Below are 24417 nucleotides of genomic sequence, written 5' to 3'. Positions count from 1 at the left end.
AGAGACTCCTCCTACCCTTCCATTTATGACACCTCCATTTCTCTTGAAGGACCTAGGTCATGTACTCATCAATGCAGTTGTATTTACCATAGCACTAAGACATTTTCTAGGGAGAAAGGACAGATACTCAAAACTCTTCAAAATTTTTACTTTGGAATTTTGCACTAGATTTTTGTTGGTGGTGGTGATTTTTTTTTAATTTGTTTTGTTTTTAAAATGAAAAACAAACTCTTGTGGATCAAAGAGTTTTGTTATGGGGAATTTTCCAGAATCCATAAACTATCCATGAAGATAATTCTTCAAACACACAATAATTTCTACAAAATAAGACAAAGCTGTTGGACATTTGCCTTGCGTTTTTAGACACAAAGGCGTGGTTCTCAATTAGAAAACCCTTTGCGATAGCCTGGCCTCATGACTTGAAATAGTCTGGTGACTTCTATCAGCTCTTATGCCAAACTGAGCTCAGTCTCTGCACTCGAACGAAGCAGTGAGACATCTTAAAAACATGATAATCTCGTACCAAAACAGAAACAGATCAACCTTTGTAAAACTCAGTATTCACCAACATTTAGTATTTACTTTGTACCAACCATTATTTTCATGTTTGTATGCGTTAACACAATTTACCTTCCTTTTGAGAAAAAAACTCTTATCATGACCTTATCTTACACATGAAGCGACTGAAGAAGAACAAGGTGAAATATCCCAAGCACAACTGGAAAGTGCAGCCAGAATTCAGACTCCCATATTTTGAATTGAGAGTTAAGTTCTTGACTGCAGCCCCACATTTCCTATAATGATATGAAATACCACTACCAGTCACCTCCAAACAAGAAAAATAAATAAAGAAAAATAAAATATGAATGATAAGGAATGTTTTCAAAAGGAATGATGCACCCATCTTGGAAAATGCAGAATACAGTATCACAACGTAAGAGTCTGCTCTTTAAAATAAAATATTTCTTCCACCATCTTTGACGCAAAGCCTGGAAGTCATCTCCTATCTTTACAACAAGAGAAAGTTGAACTAAAAATCAACAACTTTTTTGGAAACCATCAGAAAACTGAGAGTTATGGCTTGGATCAGTGTCCCTGTAAAGGTCTGTGTGTTAACATCTTGGCTTCACATGGCACAAATGGCATGCAGAGGGGCCTAGGGGGAGGGAGGTACCCAGGTCCCTGAACTGAAGTTGGCCTTGAAGAAGACTGTGAGATCCTGATCTCCTTCTCTTCCCCTCTGGCTTTGTTTCCCAATTCATGAAGTCACTGGTTTGCTCCACTGTGCTCTCCCAACTCGTGGTATCACACTAGAAGCCCCAATCAGTGGGGCCACTCAGTCACAGGCTGGAACCTGTGAAACTTGAGCCAAAACAGACCTTTTCTCTTTATATATTAGTTGCCTAATTACAGTAATAGAAAGCAGAATCATACACTGAGTTTGTAGGGAAAATTACCAACCATAAATCTAGTCAGACAAGTGACTCCAGATAGTCATAGCTTGACACATTAAAATCTGCTTACCTCAAAGCATAAGTCACTGTGCTTAAAATCTAGTAATACTTAGATGGAAACTGGGAGACATTGCCGGAGACTGATATGCAGACTGATTTGTGAGGAACTTCAAGTGGCAGTCATTTTGTGTCTGCCCTCCTATGTACCTGGACTTTACCTCCAGAAAACCGAACTGATTCTGAGAGTAATCATAAAAGATCCACTCCTGGCTCTGGTAAAGAAAGGAAATGATGAGCAATTATTAAATGTAACTAAAGCACTCACCATACAAGAGGACTATTCTCCAGGGAAACAATCTGTACCAGAGCCTTATCCCACATGGGAGAAAAGTTTTCTCACTGCTTCAACTGTCTAGCCTTCATCACAACTAAGGGGCAAGGACAACTAAGAAATACCTGTGGAGGTCACAGCCCTGGAAGAGAAGTCTCCTACAAGTTTGATTTAATCACATGATATGGAAAGGATTCACTTCCCCTTCCCATATTACAACAGCATGGCTCCTACTGTAATAGCAATGGGTTAGAGCTCATCTTCAAGACATGAGCTCTCTCTCTCTCTGAAGAGTAATACTTAGGAAAGTCCTCATTCAACAAGGAAGACAAAAAGGTAGACACTAGAGAAATTTAAAGACTCCAGCATAGAAGACTGAAAAACAAAACAAAACAAAAAAAATAAGTTACACAAAATCCAAATTTTACACAGATTAATGTGGATTCACATTCAAATTTTCCAATGTGTAACATCACACTTTTAAAAAATGATGACACATACTGTATCAGCTATTTTCCTTGTCATTGGCACAACATATCCCACACCTGCACCTTAAAAGAGGAGCGGTTTATTCTGGCTCATATTCCAGGCCATGGTTGGCTGGTTCCAAAAAAGAAATTGCATGGCAGAGATGCAAGGCTGAGTAAAATCTGCTCACATCATGGTGGCCAGGAAGCAGGGAGGGAGGGGCTGAGTTGCACAGGGGAATACACCTTCCCAGATCGTGTTCCTGTCCCCTACCTCTTCCTGTCAGGTGCCAAGCACTAACGTCACATTCAGCTATGGTGCTCCCATGATTTGTTCACCTTACAAAAGCCTTGCCTATGAGTGCATGAGGCTTTAGGGAACATTTAGGCATAAATCATAACACATACTTGTCCTGCAATGTGAAGGCAATGGGAAATGCAATCTGAAGAGATAAAGCAAATATGAGAATTAGACTCGAATGTGGCAAAAGTTTGAAACAATCAGACTAGTACTTAAAATAGCAATGATTAATATGCTAAAGGTTATAATGGAACAAAGATGGATAGCATGTAAGAACAAATGAGTAATGTAATCAGAGAGATGGAAACTATTTTTAAAAACAAGAAAAAATGTTAGAAACCTAAAATACTGTAACAGACATGAAGAATGTCTTTGATGGGTTCACCAGTGCATGGGAAGTGGATGATGAAGAAACTGGTAAGTTTAAAAATAAGCCAATAAAAAACTTCCCAAACCAAAATACACTGAAAATAAGGGAGTAAAAACCAGAATACCCAAGATATGTGAAACAGTTTGGAAAGGTAGACTTCTGAGATGATATCATAGAAAAACTCAGTGAACCTATTTCCTGCCCCCAAAAAGAGTCAATCTAGAGAAAATATTGTAAAACAAATAATTTTTAAATCTCTGGAAACTGTTTAAAGGACTTACACCGAATGAAGAAGAATTTGTTAAAGAGAATACACCTGAATTTCATAGGAACAGTGGGAATCTGTGTCATTTGAGTCCTAGTGTGTTCCCTCTCATCCTCCTAAGGTCAGCTTAATGGATCTGCCACTCCAGATATCATGGTCCTTCTACACTTCCTGGTCAAGATTTACTGTATCCTATCAGGGCAGGCATATTATCAACAATCATTCTTTCCACCTCTGAGTTGAGCAGGATATGTTTTTGGTAAATTTAATCAGCCATTTTACAGCTTCTTTCATCTATTTCCACCTGCTCACAAAGCAAAGGATTTATCTCAGGCAATGGAGATGGAGATGAGACCCTTTTTATCCTCTCTACGGCTCATCCGTGGGGCAGAGGTTTAATTACAGGAGAAGCAAGTCAAGAAGGCCAAACTCTAATACAAACAGCACTTCAGGAAAACTGCTCAAAGGGTGCATAGGTAAAAAGACACTTGAAATTTAATCCCAAAAGTCATATATTAACAGGGTTTGCAGATGGAGCCTTTAGGTCATCAGGATTTGGTGAAGTTATGATTCAATGAGTTCTAAGTAGGATACATGTAGAAATACACACCTAGATCCATGAGACATGATCAAAAGTACAGTGAATGTTTAAATTTTAAAAATTATAACAATAAAAGACACACTATCATTAATCCCCCTAAAATAGCCCTTCTCACTTTGACCATACTCATCTTGTCATTCTTGCTCCTTTCTGAAGCATTTCTGGAAGTGTTTTTATCAGTGCCTTTAGTCAGCTGATGGCTGCCTTGATGTCCTAGATTCAAAATGTTTACCTTTCATGGTTATTTTAACTCTGGCAAGAGCCAGATGTCACATAGCAATGGAATTATGAATAAGGTGGGTGAGGGCACACCATAATGTTTTATTTGGCAGAAATTTTCATGAATATTTTTTAATTGAGTCAGGACAGCAAGAGAGCTACAAAAAGACATACAAAAGAAGACTTCCAGAGCTGCTTCAAAAAAAGCAGATTTTGAGGTGGATTAATTGCAATGTGTACTTCACTGTAATACATGTATTTTATTTAAAACATACACCATATTTTTGATCAGACATTACATCATACCAGTAGTGAAGATGCTGAAAGAAGAAGAGAAAATATTGCAAGTAGCAGGTGAGGAAATATTCTTCACATAAAAGTGAGACAATAAAGACTGTCCATTGACTTCTCAGTGATACAGTGGAGGTCAGAAAGCAGTAAATTAAAATTACTAAAAAAAAAATTGTCAACTACAAATCTTTTGTCCAGCAAAACTAGCACTCTACAAGACATGCTAAGGATACACACATAAATCAGTAAAACATAAATGAGTTTCAAAAGTAAGCCCTCACATTTAAGGTCAACTGTTTTTGGGCAAGTGTGCCAGGACTATTAAGTTAGGAATAATGTTTTCCTAATGCTGGTACAAATCCATATCCACATTAAGAAGAATGACCCTTACTTTGTACTGTATATAAAAATTAACTCCAAGTGGAACCAAGACCTCTGAATAAGAACTAAAACTATACGAATCTTGGAAGAAAACACAGATGGAAATTATTCGTCATTTCTCTCAGGCTGTGGGTAGAGGTCTTCTGGGCATCTTAACTAAGAACTCCTTACAGAGGGAGGATATGGAAGAGGAAATCTTGAAGGTGATTCTCCCCCTCTGACTCCATACCCAGTTTTTTTATGCTTCTAATGTCTCCTGCCCACTCTCAGTCCCCCCGTGTGGTTTATAAGACTGACAGAAACTTTATTTTGCAGCTCCCTCAGCAGAGAGACCACCTGTACATCTGCTCTGATTCATCTGACCATCAACTTTTGCGTCACTCCGTAAGGAAAATGAAACACAGGATGTTGGTGACTTCTCAAGTTTTAGCCTCTTTATCGTACATCTGAGGAAGTAGCTAAGGGCTCAGCTATTTCATTTTGGACCTGTTTTCATGGGCCACTGCAGCATTTTGGAAGCTCAGTCCCATCATCTCAGCTGGGCTCTTCACATGTAAGATGGAATTCATTTTAAGTTTACAACCCAATAATAAAATGAAAAATAATCCAATAAAAATATACAAAGGATTTAAATAGATATTTTTTCTAAAGAAGATATAGAAATAGCAAATATTCAAGATAAACAAATTGCCAAGAAGCAGATGAAAAGATGCCCAATATCAGTAACACAGGGGAAATGCTAAGCAAAACCACAGTGAGTACCACCACTTCTGTACAGCTGTAGAGACAACTATCCAGTAGTACCTCGTGATACCTCGCTTCACAAACTTTTTTCCTTCTATGATTCTGGCCACAAACTGAGTTGGATGAAAGCCAAAACAAATTCTGTGGTTAAGTTTAGTGTTCACCTTATGGGGAAATTTGATTTGGTTTTTGTCCAATTTAGTTTGCAACCAGAATCATGGAGAGAATTGAATCCTCGAACTGAGGTACCACTATAGAAAAAAAGATGGATACCAAGATACGGAGAAATCAGAAAGCTCATATGCTGATGATGTAAATGCAACATGGTGTACTGATACTGGAAAACACTCTGACAAGAAGTAGTCACAGTGCAGAGACAGGTCTGAGTAGGGGAAGAGGATCTGAAGCCCTGGGGAGACGCTGGGTTTTACAAAAAGCTTGACTGCAATCCATTATTTGTTAAGTGGAGTCACACAACTTGAGTTATGGTTATAAGAAGATTTCAGTGGGGCTTTCAGTAAGGGAAAAGATGCATTAAACAAAGTTGACCCTTTTTTCCCTGCTAATTATACTATAAAACCTTGTACAATAATACAAAAGAGACTATTTGAAGACTCCAAAAAGTATTAAAAACAAGCTATTAGAGACCTCATAAGTTGTCCTCAGGGACAACTTGGCTTTATGGTCCTTTATGATTCCCAGTGGCTATCTTTGTGGCTATCTTTATTTCAGAAATAAGTTAATGAGCCCACGGAAGTCACCACTAAACAGAGGTGGGGAATTGGAATCTGATATGCATCCTTTTTCTTTTCTGGTACTTTGGATTGAACATTCAGAGTGCTAAGTTACATCCCAGGCTCTTTATTTTTTACTTTAATTTGAGATTGACAGAGTCTGATTATGTTGCCCAGGCTGTCCTCCAACTTGTGATCCTCCCACTTGAAATCTTCCTGCCTCAACCTCCTTCGTGGCTGGGATTATGGATGTGTACACCATATCCACTGGCAGGCGCTCTTAATTGAATGAGCTCCCTCCGTCTACCAACTGATGGAACATATGCACTGAAGTATAAGATGCTATGACAAGCAAGAAGTGAAACGAATGGGTCATTGTGTCTGTGCATCCTCTCCTACATGCAAATCACCATTCAGTTACACTGACCTGTGACTTTTCCCTACTTGTTATTCCCCCAAAGATGTGCTCCACTGAGTGATGTCAGTGTCACTGAGACACTTCATATAGATAAGCCTGTGCTGATCCTTGTTTATTCCATGGAACCGATCTTAGCTTAGACCTTTAAGGACCATGATGTGCATTTGTAAATATATTTAAGGATGGGACCATTAATCCTATCTGTCAACATGACTGGTAAGAAGTGCCTGGAAGATTAGTAAAACACACTCCTGGTTATGCCTGTGGAGTGCTTCCAAAGATGATTGGCATTTAGGTCACGAAACAAAGGGGAGAAGACCCACCAATAGAATTGGCACTTGGATAGGATAAATCAGGAAGTCAACTTGTGGTTAAAAAATCCCAGTTGACTGAGTAAGGTGTGTGTCTTCAGACTCCAGTTTCTTTAGCCTTTCCACAGGGACTCATCCTAATGCCTTTCCAGGGAGCTTCCAGGCCTTCTGTTTCAGACTTGCACTGCATCCTTGGTCCCCCTTATTCAGCTCTCTTAGACTGACCAGCTATGAATCCTGTGGTTCTCTAGCATGCAGATGGCCAGTGTGGACTCTCCTTGCTGAAAATTACCCTGCCTGATTTTTTAAGCCTATGTGGTAACCTTCCCTACATATTTTTTTCTTGATTCTGTTCCACTAGAGAATCCTAAGCAATCCAAATGGAAGGTGTTGGGTTTTGCTCTAGATTTTTCTTCTGAGCACTATCTATTTACCAAGTCCCTTTAGATCACCAGGCAATCCCCCCTTCTAGGATTTGTTATTGATTTTCACCACATCTACCTTGGGCCCTTGAAGTACAACTATCAGGTTCAGCAGAGCACTGACCCACAATGGGGTTTTGCCAATAGCCTCCCCTCTGTCCATTTTGGTCAAGTGGAATAAGGTTGGACATGTACAGTATGATTAGATTGTCTGTTCCACTGAGTACAGAAGTATAAACAGATAATTTCAGGCAAAGAGGGGGAAAAAACCAACTCATCATTCCCTTAGGGAATTACACACTTGTTAGCAATATTTACAATTGCAGTATGGTGTCATGTTTAGCAGCTGATTCTTTTTCTAGAACTTTTGCATGCAAACCAAGTCCTGGCACTGTAGGAGGGCTAGAGATGGAGAAAAAACCTCTAGAGGAGAAAATATTTATGGGAGTCCCTGTCTCCTTTCTTATCTTCCCCACAACATCTCAAAAATCTACTGAAAACCCTTTATTTCCTTTAAATTTTAGCATACATCTATTCAATTATGAAAGCCATCTCTTCTGTCTGTTCACAATTCATTCTAATTTTCAGGAAGTCCACTGGTTTGTAGGTAGCAAATCTCCTGGTGTATGATGCTTTTTAACCCATGTCAACATGCATCTCTTATAAAACTGATTATTTAATGAGATTGTATACAAGCAAGAAGCCCAAATTGGGATAAAGTTTTTCCTCCAGGCCTCCATTGGGTTAGAAGAATCCATTTCAGCTATCAGATGTGCAAATCCAAATCCAGATGAATTTGAAGCCCACCAAATACCCATTGGTATCCACCCCAGAGTCACAACTCTACCTTCCAGGTTGGCTCAGATCACCTTAACATGGCCTATGACCATACTAATTCTCCTAGATTTCTAGTGAAACCAGCAGTTTTTAGTCACAGTGCAAGCCTGAGGGAGATAACTGGATACATCTTTTTCTTTTCCTAAACTATATTGCTCAGCTGCTTCTATGGGCTCATTACTCCTGCTGTGTACCCGACTTGTACAGAGGTGAGGACTCTGATTTCTAAGTCTGTATCCCTTTGGAAAACAGAAGAAGAATCCTTTTAACAGGCATCAGCATTTCCCACTTTAATGTCCATTTCAAGTCTATAAAATTTGTCATAATAGAGAGCCCAAGGGACATTGTCCAACGCACATTGCTGCTCTTTCCCATCCTACATCCCAGCTGTTGCCGCTGGGTGGCAGTAATAGACTTCTAGCAGAAGCACTAGTCACTAACTCCGGGTGGCAGAAATTTATAAAATCGTCACCGCTTTACTCAGTCCACTTAACGCCTACAGTCAGCCTCAGGAGTAGCATCTTTGCTGGTGGGTATCGTCTAGGCCTTTGGAATCTGCAGTTGCTAATTTTACTGAGTATTAGATATATAATGAAGACCGATACTTTTGTACGCTTTCCAGAATACCCTATTTTGTTTTAAATTAGCCACTTGAGTGGGCTCGGGAAATTCTAAAAGTTTCTTCTTCAATATGCTAAATTAAAACAGGAGAAGACTTGGCAGAATCCCTTTCCCAATGACTTAGATAAAGAAGAGCTTTCACTGGGAGTCTCATGCATTGCAGGGATACATTTTCAGGAAAGCAAGGGACAACCAACCACACTGACAATTGTATTCACAGATCCCCACTTGGAAACACACTTTCATTTGCATCACCATATCCTTCTAGTTTAATTACATTGTCCATTAACATGTCATTAGCAGGCCTAGGTAAGAGTGACCTTAATAAAATTTCTTCAAAACCCACAGGCCATTTGACCCATATTAATGTAAATGGCCTTAATTCCTGGCTGGGGAGTGTGGAAACAAGATGTCAAGAGACTTAGCCCCTCTTCCCCTGGGAATCACAACCTCATCTTTGCTCTTGAACCTTTTCGAGAAGAATCCAAAATCCACTTATTTATCACAAAGTTCCAGCACCACAATGAAACTTGAATACCAAAGTTTTAGTTTAGAAAAAATAATTCACACAATTAGCATCTTTTGTCTTAAAAGAAACACAACATGACACCACTGATACAGGCTCTGAAGAGCTTTTTAGTCTTCTTTTGTGTCATATTCAAATCTGCAATCCATCAAATGTACCATAACTGAATGAATCCATCTTGACCCTTTCATATTCTTGAGAAATTGGTGTTGGAGTTTTTATAATCCTTTCCAGCTACTCATTAACATTTTAGTATCCACTCTGTCTCCTCTTTCATACCATTCTTCATCAGCCATGGAAAATTTTTTGCCCAGTTCAATTGTTATGAGGTTTATCTCCTAACTTAAATGCCTATTCTTTCACTTATTTTGCAAATCCTACTCTTTCTCCTACCTACCACTATATCTCATTTCAGGAAGGTGAGCAGGGAGATGTGTGTCAGTGTCCCTCATGTCATGCTGTCTTCTTCATAACGTCAGTGCCCAAGTGGCTGCTTCTTCCTTAATCACAAACACAAATGTCATCTAAGTCGTAGCACGAGGCAGCATCGTTATATAACTGTGTCAAGTTGCCAACATCCTAATAAAATTAACATTTTGTTAATTCTAGAATGTTTAATTTAATGTCTAAGAAAGGAGTCAAGCAAGTCCAAACCTTTGAGGAGCACACACCACAGTCTTTCATTTATACAAGTTAACCCGGGGCTAGTTTGTCTCTCCAACCACAGTGATGTGAAATCGTCAGCCAACCCAGGAATCTGAGTAAGACCAATGTGAAATCATCCTTCCCACCCCCTCCAAAAAAACTCAATTTTCATTTCATAAACAATTGCAAAGAGAGTCACAAAGTGGTTTAGGAACTCAGAAGTGGTTTAACTGATAGATTCCAATCCAAAGCAAGTGCCTATCCAGGTCCCTGTGGGCACTCCATTCCTCCCTTTCTGGATAAACACAAGCCCTAGCAACATGGTTAGCACCCTCCCTCTGCCTCTGTGCTCCTCACTTTAGTTAGAGCAGAAAGGAGCAAGCAGGGCTCCTATTGGCTAACATTTAAACTCAATTTAAATCTCTTTTGTTACTCAGTTTGTTACCTCTGCTGGTGAGGCTCTACAATACCTTTCTGCCCATCAGTGACATCAGCCTGGGACTGAGCGGTCAAAAGCTGGTTGAAAACAATGTTTTCATCCTCCCACCACACCCCTTACCTCATCTTTTTTCTAAACAATACTGTGGCTGTTACATCTAATTATACAAAGAGAAGGGTCATTTTAAATCTCCCATCTGGGTCACTGACTATATGGCATTCCCTAGTTTGAGTATTCAGAAATGTACTCCCTGGCCTCCACAGGTGGTCTTCGTGTGAAGTTTTACTTAAAGGCAAATGATGCAGGATAGGAGGAGAAATAAAACACCAACAAGCACTGGAGGTTGGACGTCTGCACAGCACAAGCTCCTGGGGCCTTATCTCTGTGTACCAGGAACTGAGGAAGCCTCTGGTTTGAACCAGATCTGTGCAAGAAATCTGGGTAAATGCACCCCCTGCCAAAGCCCTCAGTGGCTCTATCAAACTGGTTAAGCCAGTTGCAAACCATCAGTAAAGAAGCTGACCCTGGAGGTCACCAGTGGGGGTTGGATCTTAAGCAGCACGTCATAAATACCACTGCCATTATCGGGGCTGAAAGTAAAACCAGGCATGCAGGGGTTCCCAGAGATAAAGATCAAGTATTTTCAGTCCAGCTGTAAATCAGCTTTTGCTCTGTACTGCCTCACCAGAAAACTCCAAGCGTTTATTACCTATCCCATTACTTCATTACTACATCATTGTGTAAAAACAAACAAAATGGAAAGCTGTGCGAGAAAAAGCTCTGTCATGAGCTTTTTCGATGAGTCCATTTATTAATTGGTAAATGTTCATTCAATAAAAGAATAAAAATGTTATAGTCAATAAATAAAAAGTACTGAGACTGAAGTAAATTAGGCACGGGTCACTACTAATCCAGAGTACTAACAGGATTCTGTAATTTCCATACCAACAAGACCATCGGCCAGTGCCAATCTCAGAATTTCTACTTAGGTTTCATGCCCCTTAAATATGGGCCCAGGAAATCTAAATTACTAGTCGGCATAATAAGTTAGTTTCTATGCATCTCAAGAAAGCTGGAAACATGACAAATAATATGAATGGAAGATAAAAATTTTTATCATGAACAACTCAATTTCCAGGAGAATCACATATGAAGAAGTTCTGAGATGTAATATTTTCACTTTTTAAAAACATGTGGGTAGTGGTTAGCCACATATTTATTTTAGGTATTCAGTATACTGAATATTTATTCTCTATTTACTTTCTGAATGTGTGTTACATTTCACAAATTTGAAAAATCATTGTTTAAAAATCTCTGAGAATTGAACAACTGTTAGAAATAAGATATTTTAAAATTAATATGCTACAATCAATATAAAGGACCAACAAATCAGAAACCACATTTAAAGGTGATAAACTGAATCTTCATTTATAAGAAAGTAACCCAGGGATTGGGGGGAAAAGGTTAGAGAGGTCTGGAATGGATGAGTCCCTACCAGGCAAAGTATTAAACTGGAGACTTACATGCCCTATTATTTGGATAAAAGCAAACAAATTTTGATTATATGCCCTATGGGCTTAGTAGAAGCAACAAATATTGATCTGATAGTGAAAAAAATCTAACATGTTTGAACTGTGAACATGAGAAATTATCTGAAACATTTTCCCCCCTGAAATGCCTCCTTTCCCACTACTGAGGTTAGATTTCCTCTGTACAATATTGCTGACTGCTCTAGGAAAATCACTTTTCCTCGCATTATCTAATGTTACTACCTAAAATGGTGCATGCTCATCAAAAATGGCACCAAGAATCAGATTTGTTCTAATTTCTCATCTCTTCCCAGATCTCTGATTAGCTTCCCTGAGTGACACATGCAATACACGCGTCCTGTCTTTCATTTTCTAGTTTTATTCTTTTCCATGAAATATCAAGTCTTGACTAAGCTATCTAACTTGGACTTCAATTAAATATGCCAGCTCAGTTTCAGTAAATGATGTGATAAAAATTAAAAGTCATATGCAAATGTCCTTTATGAGAAAGAAATAAAGAGATTGTCATAACTGGGGTTTTCCATAAATATAGACGTTTTCTTCCTGTTGTAAATTATAAACATTTGTACATCTAGTCTTCCTTTTAGTGCTAGCATTGATTGATTCACTTACTTAAAATAAATATCTACTGTATGAATTAACTGTAATAGGAAAATGGGGGTTCTGTTTTTCCCTCCATATCTTCCAAATGGTCAAATGATTAATGAACAAAATACGTTAGGTTAGTATCATTTCAGGAAGCTGAAGCAAGACTTGATCTCCTTCAGACTTTTGGATTTACTTCCCAAATCACCACAGTAAAGTAAAAAAATCAATAGTATCATTATCCTATTGAACAGAGCCAAGACACCAGTTCAAATAGAACACAGCCAGTAATCATGACACCATCACATATTCTTGTAGTGTTTGGGGGTTTAGGAGATCTTCTAGATTTAACCTCAAGCAGTCCTTCAAGGCAGGTAGTCACAGGAAATATGACCCTCATTTCATGAATGAGAAAGTTTTTGCTAATGCTATATTATTTGTGCAAGTTACTTGCCTGAAGCAGTGAATCCAGGACCAGGTAGTTCTCCACTTTCCATTACTGACACATTTTGCACTCTGACATACACAGATTGAGAAAAGCAAAAGATAGAACTCACCAAGAAATAAATATTTTGCTTCAAAATGTAAAGGGTCTAACTTGATTTAAATAAAAAAGGAAGCAAGGTGTTATCATATACATGTACAAGTTTCCTATGATGACTTATCAATAATAACATATATATGAAATGTACCAATAAAAAATCAAAATAAAAAGCTATAAATCAAAACCAAATCATAGTTTAAAAGAAAAAACAATAAAGTGGAAATTTAAGTAATATACTTTTGTCAATACAGTTTTTTTATTTTTTCCTTTCATGCAGCTTATTCACAGCTAACCTAATTAAAGAGATGTCTGGATTTAGTATTTTAGCACTCTCTGCTAATTCAAAATGTAACAAGTCTAAATATCTGTACTACCATTTGTTGAATACTGGGTACTATTCTAAGTGTTCTATGATTTCCTTTAATATTCATAATGAATTATGCTAGGGATATATTTTATTGCCTATTTCTGATTTAAAAATCTGAACACTAAAGAAGTTTAAAACTTGCCTAAAGACATATGAACCTGAGTTAACCTCAATTACAAACCCTGGGCTTCCAACCATTGTGTTAATTTGGGCCCCCAAGGAGGAGCAACAGGAAGGAGTTGCAGAGCATGTGATTCTAATTCTGGTATCAGTCAGGATTCAATCACAGAAGCACCACCATTAGGGTACCTATGGATTTATGAGAGGGGCTTGATTTGGTACAACCTGGATCAGGTTTTGTCCTCTGTTAAATTGCAGTTTTCATGTCTGATACTGGAGCTGGAAGTTCAGGACATAGGTCAGGGAAGGGAGCATGGGTGAGAATGAGATCAGCTGGAAATCTACAATCATAAGCTGAGGGGGTATGAAGCCCACATCAGTTTTTCTCGCCTCTGAACTTAGTGATGGATATCCCACAGAAGCTGGGCCCTTTGCCACAGAGCTAAGCACATGCACCTGACTTAGGACTTGGAGAGGTGAGAAGATCTGGCAAGGTGGAGGGGTTGCCAGGGTCCATCTCTGGCTCCCACTAGCAAGGTGAGTTGCTGATCAGTGAGGCTCTGTACAATCTGTAGCAGGGCTCCCCTTGCTTCTGTCCTCCTAACCCCTCACAGGAATCTCTCTGCTCATCAATGCTGCCCAGAAATATACAGGAAAGGAAATGACAGGAAACATAAGGCAAGATACACTGCAGTTCTATTGTTTTACGGAGGTAAAAGCAAGATTCCCGATATGTTGTGTGATATGTCTAAAATCTCTCAGAGTTGAGAGTAAACAAACTCTATTAACTTTTTGTGTGTTTTCTTTTCCCCATTAGCAAGATGACATATAGGTTTCATTTGCTTATCTAATGCATCTGGGTTGAGAGTGGATTCTTCAAACACTTGGTTATGAAGGGTTCTGAGGCTAAAGATTCCTTTATTGATTAGTAATGTCTGCTGTGGCTCTAGAGGAGGAAGCTGTGATAAGTGTGTTACTAATATGCTGCCCTATCTGGTACAGTTTGAAGGGATATCATAAATAAGTGTAGATCTGTATATGTTTCCTGAAAGGATTTAAAGTTGATCGCAAAAAACTCTCTACTTTTATGGAGTAGATAACAGGGGGTAATCACATGTTCTCACTAAACATCCCTATTGGAAATAAAAGACAGGGCTAAACAGTCATTTCTATTATTTCCTGGAAACAGTGCTGAATGGACCTTTTTCATATTTGCTTCCTTATTAACAATCTGTAAACGCATATCAATTCATACTTAAAACATTCTTGACAAAGAAATTATAAACACAAAGTAACAGATATTTTGTAATGAACTGTTCATATTGGATATTGGCTATATTTTGACTGGTGCTGATCCGAGAATTGAGTTTTCAATTGTAGGTGCATAAAGCATTGGGAAATTAGAGCATTCTTTCACTTGGACCTGATATGTTCTAACAATCTCTCATGGAACTTACTGATTTGTAGTCAACAAACATCTTTTTATGCATATGCATTGTTTTACATACTCCTCTTGAGAACATTGTGAAGCAAATACAATTCCTCTTTCCACAGATAATGAAATTCAGACTCACACATGTGAAATTGCTGACGGCCACATTGCTGGTGACAGTGTAATAATTACAACGTTAGCTTATTGACTGCAAATGCTGTTGATTCTTTCCTCATAGCTATTTCAAATATTAATTTTCATCGTAGCCAGGAGGACATGTTCTCACTGCAGGGCAGACTCAGGAAGCAAGCACGGGAGTTTCACTTTTCTGTCTCAGGCCTCCATTCATTGACTTTTCCCATTCATTCTCCTGCACACCTGCTGGAAAGAAGTACTCCGCTTCATGTTTCCTTTACTTGATAGTGAAATGCTATATTTATCTTTGTCTTCCAGTTCTTTCTCTCTCTCTGAACAGTAGGGATAACAGTGGAATATTTATATGCTTCTAACAGAATTCAACCCTCAGGTATATATTTCTATTTTTATATTTACCCTGGCTTTGCTAAAATAAGTTCCCTTTGAAACAAAAGATAAATGTAAGAGAAAGGGGGATTTTCTACCTAGAATGCATAGCTTCCTGCCAAATATGGGTGGTTAGGACAGGTGGGAAATTGAGATTTGTTCTTTACAGATAAGAGGAAGGGAGGAGAATCACAAGCATTTACAAGGAGAAGTCGTATTTTTAGTTAGAACTTGGCACTCTGAATCTTATTTAATATTTGCAACCCTGCTGTAAGATTGGCCTTATGTTTCTGATTTTATAAGTAGGGAAGCCGAGGTTCAGAAAAGTGAAAGACGCTGCTCCAAAGCCACTGAGAACTAAGTAGTTTTATTCTCAGGAAATTCTTCTTTATAGCGAACTAAAAACTTCCTTTTTCTCCCACCTTTTGGGGCCACATCAGAAGTCTAAAATTTTATGCAACAAATAAATCCTTAAAGATGAGTAAATGAGTCTAATTAAAAGATAGAAAACATGCTGTAGGATGATTAAATATAATCAAGCAATGGACATCCATTGGGGATTTGCGTAGACTTGTCTAAACAACAGGCCTATTTTCCCAAGGCAATCTCATTTGCTTCTTCATTGGTGACAACTGTATTAAAAGAAACTGCCCTGGACTACAAATGGATTAGTGTTTCACCACAGCCAAAAAATGATATGTATTTTCCTGTATAATTGTCTATCTAAGAAATACAATATCTAAGAAAATTTTCTAAAGTCATTCAGCAAGTGAACAGTGGAGCTGGGATCTGAATACAGTCTGTCTGAGGCTTTTGCAGCACTGTAGAGGACTAGTTAATATAGCTTACCAGTAAAAAAAAAAAGTTTAGTCTGAAAAACTCAATGGTCTTCCTCTCTGCAACACACATACCCCATATGTTCAGCAGCTGGTAATAAGAAGCAATTAACCTGAAAACCTGTTTTGCAAAAGTGTTTTGAGAATTCACTCTACCATTTTGTAAAAGACTAATTTTTAGAGCCGTTTTAGATTTAAAGTCTCAACCAAATTGAGCAGAAAGTACAAAGAGCTGTCATCTTGACCACAACATTCTGTGTGACGGTGGTATGCTTGTCACATTGCTAAACTTACACTGGAGAATGTTATCACCCAAAGCCTGCAGTTTATGTTAGAGTTCACTGTTGGTGTTGTCCATTCTATGGGTTCTGATAAACACAGTGTTTTAAACTGAATTTACCATTGCAGTATTCTACAAGGTAATGTGACTTTCCTAAGAGTCTCCTGTGACCTACATATCCAACTCTCTACCCCCACCCCCCAGGAGCTATTGGGTTTTTTTTTTTATCATCTTCATAATTTCATCTTTTCTAAAATAAATATTGTTGGAATCGCACAAATTTTCAGGTAGGCTTCTTCCACTTAGTAATACACATTTAAGCTTCTTCTATGTCATTTTATGGCTTGATACTGAGTAATCTTAACAATGAATAATATTTCATCTTGAGCATGTACCACAGAATATATACTTATTAAAGAGTACCTTAATTATATCCAACTTTTGGCAATTATGAACAGTAAATTATGAGTTACTAATGTATGCACAAGTCTTTGTTTAACCTTACTGTTCCTTTTTTTTTTTTTTTTTTTTTTTTTGGTAAATATAAAGGAGAAAAATTACCGAATTACGTGGTAACAATATGTCTAGGTTTTTAAGAAATTGCCCTAAAGTCTTCCAAAGTGACTGACCACTTTGCATCTCGCCAGCTATAAACGAGTTCCTTTTCTCCACATTCTTGTTAGCAGTTGTTGTCAGTGTTTTGGATTTTGGTGATTTTAATATATGTCTAGTGGTATTTCATTGTGTTCACTTGGCTGATAATTTTTTAATGGCATAATGTTGAACTTCTTTTTATAAGTTTCTTTGCCATCTGTATATTCTTGTCCATCTTTAAATTAGGTTTCTCATTTATTTCTTGCTGAAATTTAAGTGTTCTATATATACATCACAAAGAAGCCCATTATTGGAAGTGTTCTTTTCAAGTGTCTTGCCTTTCAAACTGCTATAGGGCACAATTTTTTAATTTAACAAAGCTCAATTTATCACTTTTTTTCTTCCAGGAATTGTAAATTTTGTGTTGCATTTTTAAAAAGTCATTGAACTATTCAAAGTCATTGAGTTTTTTTTTCAATGTTGTCTTCTAAGAGTTTTATAGCTGTGCATTTTACATTTACATCCATGACTCATTTCGAGATCATTTGTGAAAGGTCTGTTCTGATTTCTTATTTTCCTTTACAGCGGGGGTGGGAGTACCAGGAATTGAATTTGGGACCTCGTGCTGGCCAGGCAGGTGCTGCGTGTATTCATTGTTGTGTGCAAATGGATGTCCAGTTAATGCAATATCACTTGTTGAAAGACTCCATTGGTCTCAAATTGCTTTGGATACTTTGTCAGAGATCATCTGCTCACATTTCTGAGTCTCTCTCTAAGTCTTCTCCTATTATCCATTCATCTATTTGTCTGTTCTTTTACAAATACTACACTGTTTTGATTCTGTCAATTAATAGTAAATTAATGTATGTAGCAGAGCTACATTAGCAGAGCATTCTTTGCCAACTTTGTTCTCTCAGTATTGAGTTGGTTATTCCGAGTCTTCTTCGTACCCATATAAACTTTAGAATCAGTTGCTTGATATCCACAAAGAACTGTCTGGGATTTTGATTAACCGTGTATTGGCTGTGTAAATCAAATTGTGAAGTCCTGACACTTTTGACACTATTAAGTCCTGCTGTCAGTAACATGAAATAGCTTTCCGTTTATTTAGTTCTTCAGAATTCTGTGATTTTACTCATAAAAAATCTTTTATATACACTGTTAGATTTATACCTAAGTATTTTGGATGCTAATATAAGTGATAATGTATACTTAATTTCAAACTTTGGTTGTTTATTGATAATACACTGGAAAGTTATTAACTTTAATAAATTAACCTTGAATCTTGCAATTTTGCTATGTACACGTACTTTACTTGAAATGTCATTGTTTATTCTGGTAATAAGGTAATTGTGGTCCTATAGAATAAGACAGTAAGTATTCCTTCTGCTCCCGTGTTCTGGAAAAAATATAAAAGGACTGACATAGTGTCTACCTTAAATGTTTGGTAGATTTTATTGATGAAACCCACATAGGCCTCGAAATATAAATTTTGAAAAGTTATTCACTATTAATTCAGTTTCTTTAATAGATATAATATTTTATATTTTTTCTTGTGTGAGTTTTGGAATTTTTTTCAAAACTTTGGCCTATTTTGTGTGGTTATCAAATATACAGGCATAGAGTCATTTATGGTGTTGCTTGTTTTTTTTTTTTTAATATCTGTGAGGTCTGAAGTGATGTTCCCTGTTTCATCTCCCCCATTATTAATTAGTGTCCTCTCTTTTTTCTTGATTTACTGGCTGGAGAGCAGTCTTAATGACATTTTCAGACAGATAGAATTTGGTTTTATTGATATTCTCTATTGATTTCTTATTGTCACTTTCACAGATTTCTGCACTAAGATTTTATCATTTATTTATTTCTGCTTTCTTTGGGCTTAATTTGTTCTTCTTTACTTTTCTAAAATGAAAGCTTAGATTAATGGTTTTAGGTATTCTTTCCTACAAATTCCCCCCTAAGAATTGTTTCTACTAAATCCCACAAATTTTCTTAAGTTATGTTTTCATTTAGTTCAAAATATTGTTAAGGTTTTCTTGAGATTTCTTTACTAATCCATGTGTTATTCACTAGGGCATTTAATCTCCAGGTATTTTGGAATTTTCTAGCTATCTATTTTGTTACTCATTTCTAGTTTAATTCCCTTATAGTTTGAGCATACATTGCATAATTTCTGTCTTTTGAAATTTCTTAAGGTGATGGCCCAATGTGGTCTATGCTGGTAAATGTTCCATGTGATCTCGAGAAGAATTATATTCTGCTGTTGTTGCTGGCTGAAGTAGTTTATTCATGTCAATTATATCCAGTTGATTGATGGTATTGTTGAGTTCAACTATATATTTACTATTTTCTGCCTGCTGGATCTATTCATCATTCGAGAATGTGGAAGAATTGGAGTATAGCAGTAGATTCATCCATTCTTCCTTTTGATCACATCAGCTCTTGCCTGGTGTATTTTAATATTTTGCTGGTATGTACATTTGCATTAAGGATTGATACAAATGAGAAAAGCAGCTACTTGTCACTGTGCAATGAACTTCTTTATCCTTAATAACTTTCTTTTTTCTAGAAATCTGTTGTTATGTCTATCCTTTGTATAGGTATGTGCATTTTCTTTTAACTAACATGGTATAAAGCTATTGTTTTATTTTTAAACTACATATGCTTTATTTAAAGTTGATATCTTGTAGACAATATGTGATTGGGTCTCTTTTTCACTTCAACACTTCTGTCTATAAATGGGTACATTTAGACCACTGACATTCACAGTAATTATCAACATAATGTAGTTAATACTTACCTATATATTCTTACTGTTGTTATTGTTTCTTTTTTCCTATTTTTGTCTTCTACCTTTTGTGGTTTTAACTGGTCATTTTATATGTTTCCACTTTTAACATGTCAATTAAAGTACTTTCTTCATTGTTACTTAGTTTAGTAAATTATTTTTATTTAAAGCAACAATTGTTTTGAGTTAAAACAATTTTAATTTAAAACAAGGTAGCATTATTTTCCAAATATTTTGAAGACAGAAAATTTTGAAGACAATAAGGGTATCCCAACTTTTTTTAAATTATCAGATTTAACAGTGAATATTATAGGAATGTTTTAGAAAGATTTTTCTGATAATTCTGATTCTAGAAAATGAAAAATTACCTAAGCAGGTCATCCACAGGACTGATATAACTACCCAACAATTTTCAACCTTTAAAAGTTTGATATCTCAAAAGACTGGTAATGATTTCTATTATGTCTCTGTTTTGCTTCCTGATGAGTGATTTTTGGATCCCCCTTAACCAACCACAATGAATTTCATTGAAAAAAGGTTATTTATAAAATGGAAAATATTTTTAACCACTGTCATGCACTTGACATTGAGTGACATGAAAGTGGTATAAACATCAAATAATTAAGAAATCACAAGCACACATTCCTTTGCTACTTGCCATTAGTGTTGAGAAAAGCAGTAACATGCTATATACACGTCTGCAATCCCAGCACTGAGAAAGGTGAAGGCAGGAAGATTCCAAATTATACTGCATCCTGGAAAACTTAGCAAGATCTTGTCTCAAAAAACAAAGAGGGCTGGGAATATAGTTCCATGAGATAGCACACTTGGGTTCTGGTTTTGGTACTGAAAATAAACAAACATAATAAACAATATCACAGAAAAATACCTAGTGCCTGAACAGGAGTATACTGATAGTATTTGCAATTTTTTTCAGACAAAATCGAACTATAAGACATATGGGAGATATGGGGACTGCCTTATTGTTTATTTATGTAAGATAATCAAATAAAATGAAGTTATAACCACAGATTTAAAAGGCATCTTGGGTAAATTAAAGCTTTGACAATCTTGTTGCAGATAACTGTAACCACCTAGGGGGAATTACAACAACAGGTTCTTATGGAGATGTCACTGAGCCTTATGGACATTACTGAAGAAGTAACTGAAGAGAAGTGTCTTGAAACTTTATGAATTTTTACATTCTGTCTTGATTGCAAAGTTCCTCCTTTTATTCAGCTCAAGTAAAATCTAAAATTAATATTCATTAAATGAAAGCCAAGATGCCGATAGTAAATTAAAGACAATTTTGTTAACCTGAAAACCAATTACACTGCTTTCATTTCTGCCTTCCTGGATCTATAGTTTAAGGGCATGTTCCCCTTCAGTAATGATGGGAAACAGCAAGCGAATGCAGAGACTATTAAAAATAAACTGTGTGCACGAGGGCAGGATCTCAAGATAGTTTCAGCGTGAAATATGTAAATGCTCAGAAACATTTTCTAAAATTACTGTACAATTTTTAGATAGTTCTAAATACAAATACAAATCAAGTTCAGAGGTTAAATCAGGAGACAGAAGAAGCAAAACTTAATAACTAGATGGCTGCTCCAGCTCCAGCTAGACATTCTGACAGGGAAAAGGAGTAAAACTGTGGTCATTCACCAGTTCCTGTTGGAACCAAGCATTCATTTAGCTCCAGAAATGTTCAGCAGAGCAACAGAAATGATCAAATGCACTATGATACTCAGAAATTATCACTCTTGCACTCCATGCCAAACATAGAAAATCTGATTTGATTTTAATCATAGACTTATAATAATGGTAAATGCATTGATAAAATGGCAGATTCTCACATTATAAAGTTCCTTCTCTGAAAGTAACACTTGCCTTTATTAAATATTGATTGTGAGTCCTGACTCATTAGTCCACAACACACTCAGAACGCTTACCCCGTGTCAGGCTTCTTAGGCACAGGAAATAAAACCAAGACCTTTCCATGTGTACACTCTCATGCAAGATAAGGAAGAAATAAAGACATGCTGTCTGCATAAAGTGGTATGAAAACAAATGAAGTAGGCTGGTACAGGGCAGGAGGAGGGTTACTGAACACAGGATGCTGGGGAAGGACACAGAAATGCCTAGGAAAGAGAACAGCATTGCTAAGGCCTTAAGACAAGAATATGACTGATGTACTAAGAAAAGCAAGAAGGAATGTAATAGCAGTAGTAAGGGCAAAGGAGAAAAATGATAGAAGACAACGTGGGAGGAAAAAATGGTAAAGGCTTTGAAGCTCTTATAACATGTGACAAGAAACCTTTGAAGCAATTTAGCAGCAACATGAAATTATTTCCTAAGCAATGTCAGCCTGTCATGTGGAAAATAGATGTGAAGCAAGAGGAACATCTGAGATGCAGCAAGATCGCAAAGGAGAATACTGAGGCATCCCATGAACAGGTCATGGTGCTTACATCCAGCAAAGCAGCACAGGGAAAGGTTAGAGCAGGGAACCCAGAGTGTACGTTGATCACCATCCAGCACTGAACTGAAGCCCAATCCACGGTAAGTAATTAAAAGCAACTTCATTCTATCTCTTGCCACCATGTAAGATGGGTAAAACTTGGCATTCTCAAGTTCCCCATAATCTTATTTTCTTGTGGTCTTTATCATCTTAGGGTGTTAGGAGAGGACAGTTGGGTAAGGAGGAGGAAGAGTGGGAAGTTCTATCTGCTTCCCCAGAACTTTTTCCTTGCAGTGAGTTTGGGGATTTGGGAGGTAATCAAGGAAGATGATATGATCCAAATATGGCAACTCCTCCTCTAACTTTCCCTCAGGAAGCCCTTCAGCGGGCTTTCCTAATGAGGGGAATTCTCTCAGAGCGTGAGACCTCCCAGAGACAGTGCAGAGGGGAAGTGACACCTACTAGGCAACACTTGGGAGAAAGGGGAATTGGTGAGTATCCTGTTCAGCCAAACATTTTAGCAAGTACACAGGCTGTGGTTTCTTTTTTTTTTTTTCAGTTTTTATTTTTTTCAACTTTTTATCGGTACCGGGGATCGAACTCATGACCACCTGCTTGCAAGGCAGGCGCTTATGCCGCTGAGCTAAATCCCCAGCCCCTAGGCTGTGGTTTCTTTAGCCAATCAAAGAACAAGATTCTGTCATGAGTTCCAGTACTTGGGACATTTCTTTATTGTTTGTGGATAATTCCTGGAACAACGCTATATGAGCATCTTTTAATCCAGGGCATGCGTTGCTCATGGATAGTTTTAAGATTCACCATCATTGTCAGTAAAAAGAACTTATATATTTCATGAGCTTCATTCCCTCACCCCTGAGAAACAACTGGATGGACTCAGGACTCTTTTCTACGTTCTCCAGACTTTCCAAGTCATCGCACTACACACCATCTGCTGTTGCCTGATAAGCCCACTCCAACATCCCCAACTGATGGAGAAGATCTTTGGCTTCAGCTAAAATTTTCCGTTGACAATCTGCCCAGGCTGTTCTGAGGCCTAATGTAGGAGGAATGGTTTCCCAAGCCATAAAAATCCACATCGGCAAGGTATACATGGACCAGTGCCCAAAGCTTTCGGCAATAATGTTGAGGCATGAGCTCCGCTGGTGGGAACGTCACTTTTACATCTGGCAGCCATTTGTTTAAATTTGGCCCCTATAAGGTGGAGCTCATGCCTCACCAGGTATATTCTACACACTTGAGCTACGCCTTTCCCAGTTGTCCCCAAGGCTAGCTCCCTAAAGAAAGAGACGGGCTCTGAATGCCAGAGAGGCTGTTTTCTTTCTCTGTGTGGTACCCTTCCCTGCTGGCACTCCTCTTTTGTCTTTTCTGCCTTCATTATTTTGTGAGTTCATATTGGCAAGCAAGAGTAAATTATTCCAACCTTTATCCTGGTGACACGAGGCTGCCTTTCCATCTAGAGAGCACCGGTCCTCCTCCTCAAGGGCCTCTCCCTGTGTCACCATCCCCAGGGCTCTGTGCCCCTACTCTGAGGGGCCTTCTGGTAAGAAGCTGCCACAAATGAGGCCTGGCACATGACTTGCGGTTTGGAGCATCTGTTCAGGAGGACAGCTGTTTCCTGAGTCCTGGAAGAGACAAGGATTTAAATTGCTTTAAATTTATTCATTTTAAGTAACATTTTGGCTAGCTCAACCCAAAGGTTGGAGTCTTGATATCTTTCCAAGAACAGGCTATACTGACAGCATCTTAACGGCATAACTGAGTATGAGGCGTGCTAGCCATTTGCAGAGCATACTCTTCCAACTGGGTTTAGAGGCTGACCTCCATCTGCCACCTCTGCATTCATGAGTCACGTAGCTGCCAAAACTCAGGAACAGAGACAGATACTTTTCTCAGAATGTTCCATATCACCATGCCATGCATGTGTGTATGCCATGGGGTAA

At 37.7% G+C, this 24417-nt stretch overlaps 1 long non-coding RNA gene across 1 annotated transcript in view; it reads right to left on the bottom strand.

Moving 5' to 3' along the window:
- Window positions 1-24190, bottom strand: part of LOC134472728 (uncharacterized) — a 41922-nt gene extending 17732 nt beyond the window's left edge. The window contains exon 1 of the long non-coding RNA XR_010042655.1: window positions 23898-24190. This is a non-coding gene — a long non-coding RNA (uncharacterized LOC134472728). The remainder of the gene's footprint in view (window positions 1-23897) is intronic.
- Window positions 24191-24417: the final 227 nt, after the last annotated feature.

This window comes from Cavia porcellus, unplaced genomic scaffold (assembly GCF_034190915.1).
Source record: "Cavia porcellus strain 051 isolate PalLab524CR breed Dunkin Hartley unplaced genomic scaffold, mCavPor4.1 scaffold_24, whole genome shotgun sequence".
Taxonomy (NCBI): domain Eukaryota; kingdom Metazoa; phylum Chordata; class Mammalia; order Rodentia; family Caviidae; genus Cavia; species Cavia porcellus.
The sequence above is the reverse complement of the archived record's forward strand: the minus strand, read 5'-3'. Positions and strand labels throughout refer to the sequence as shown.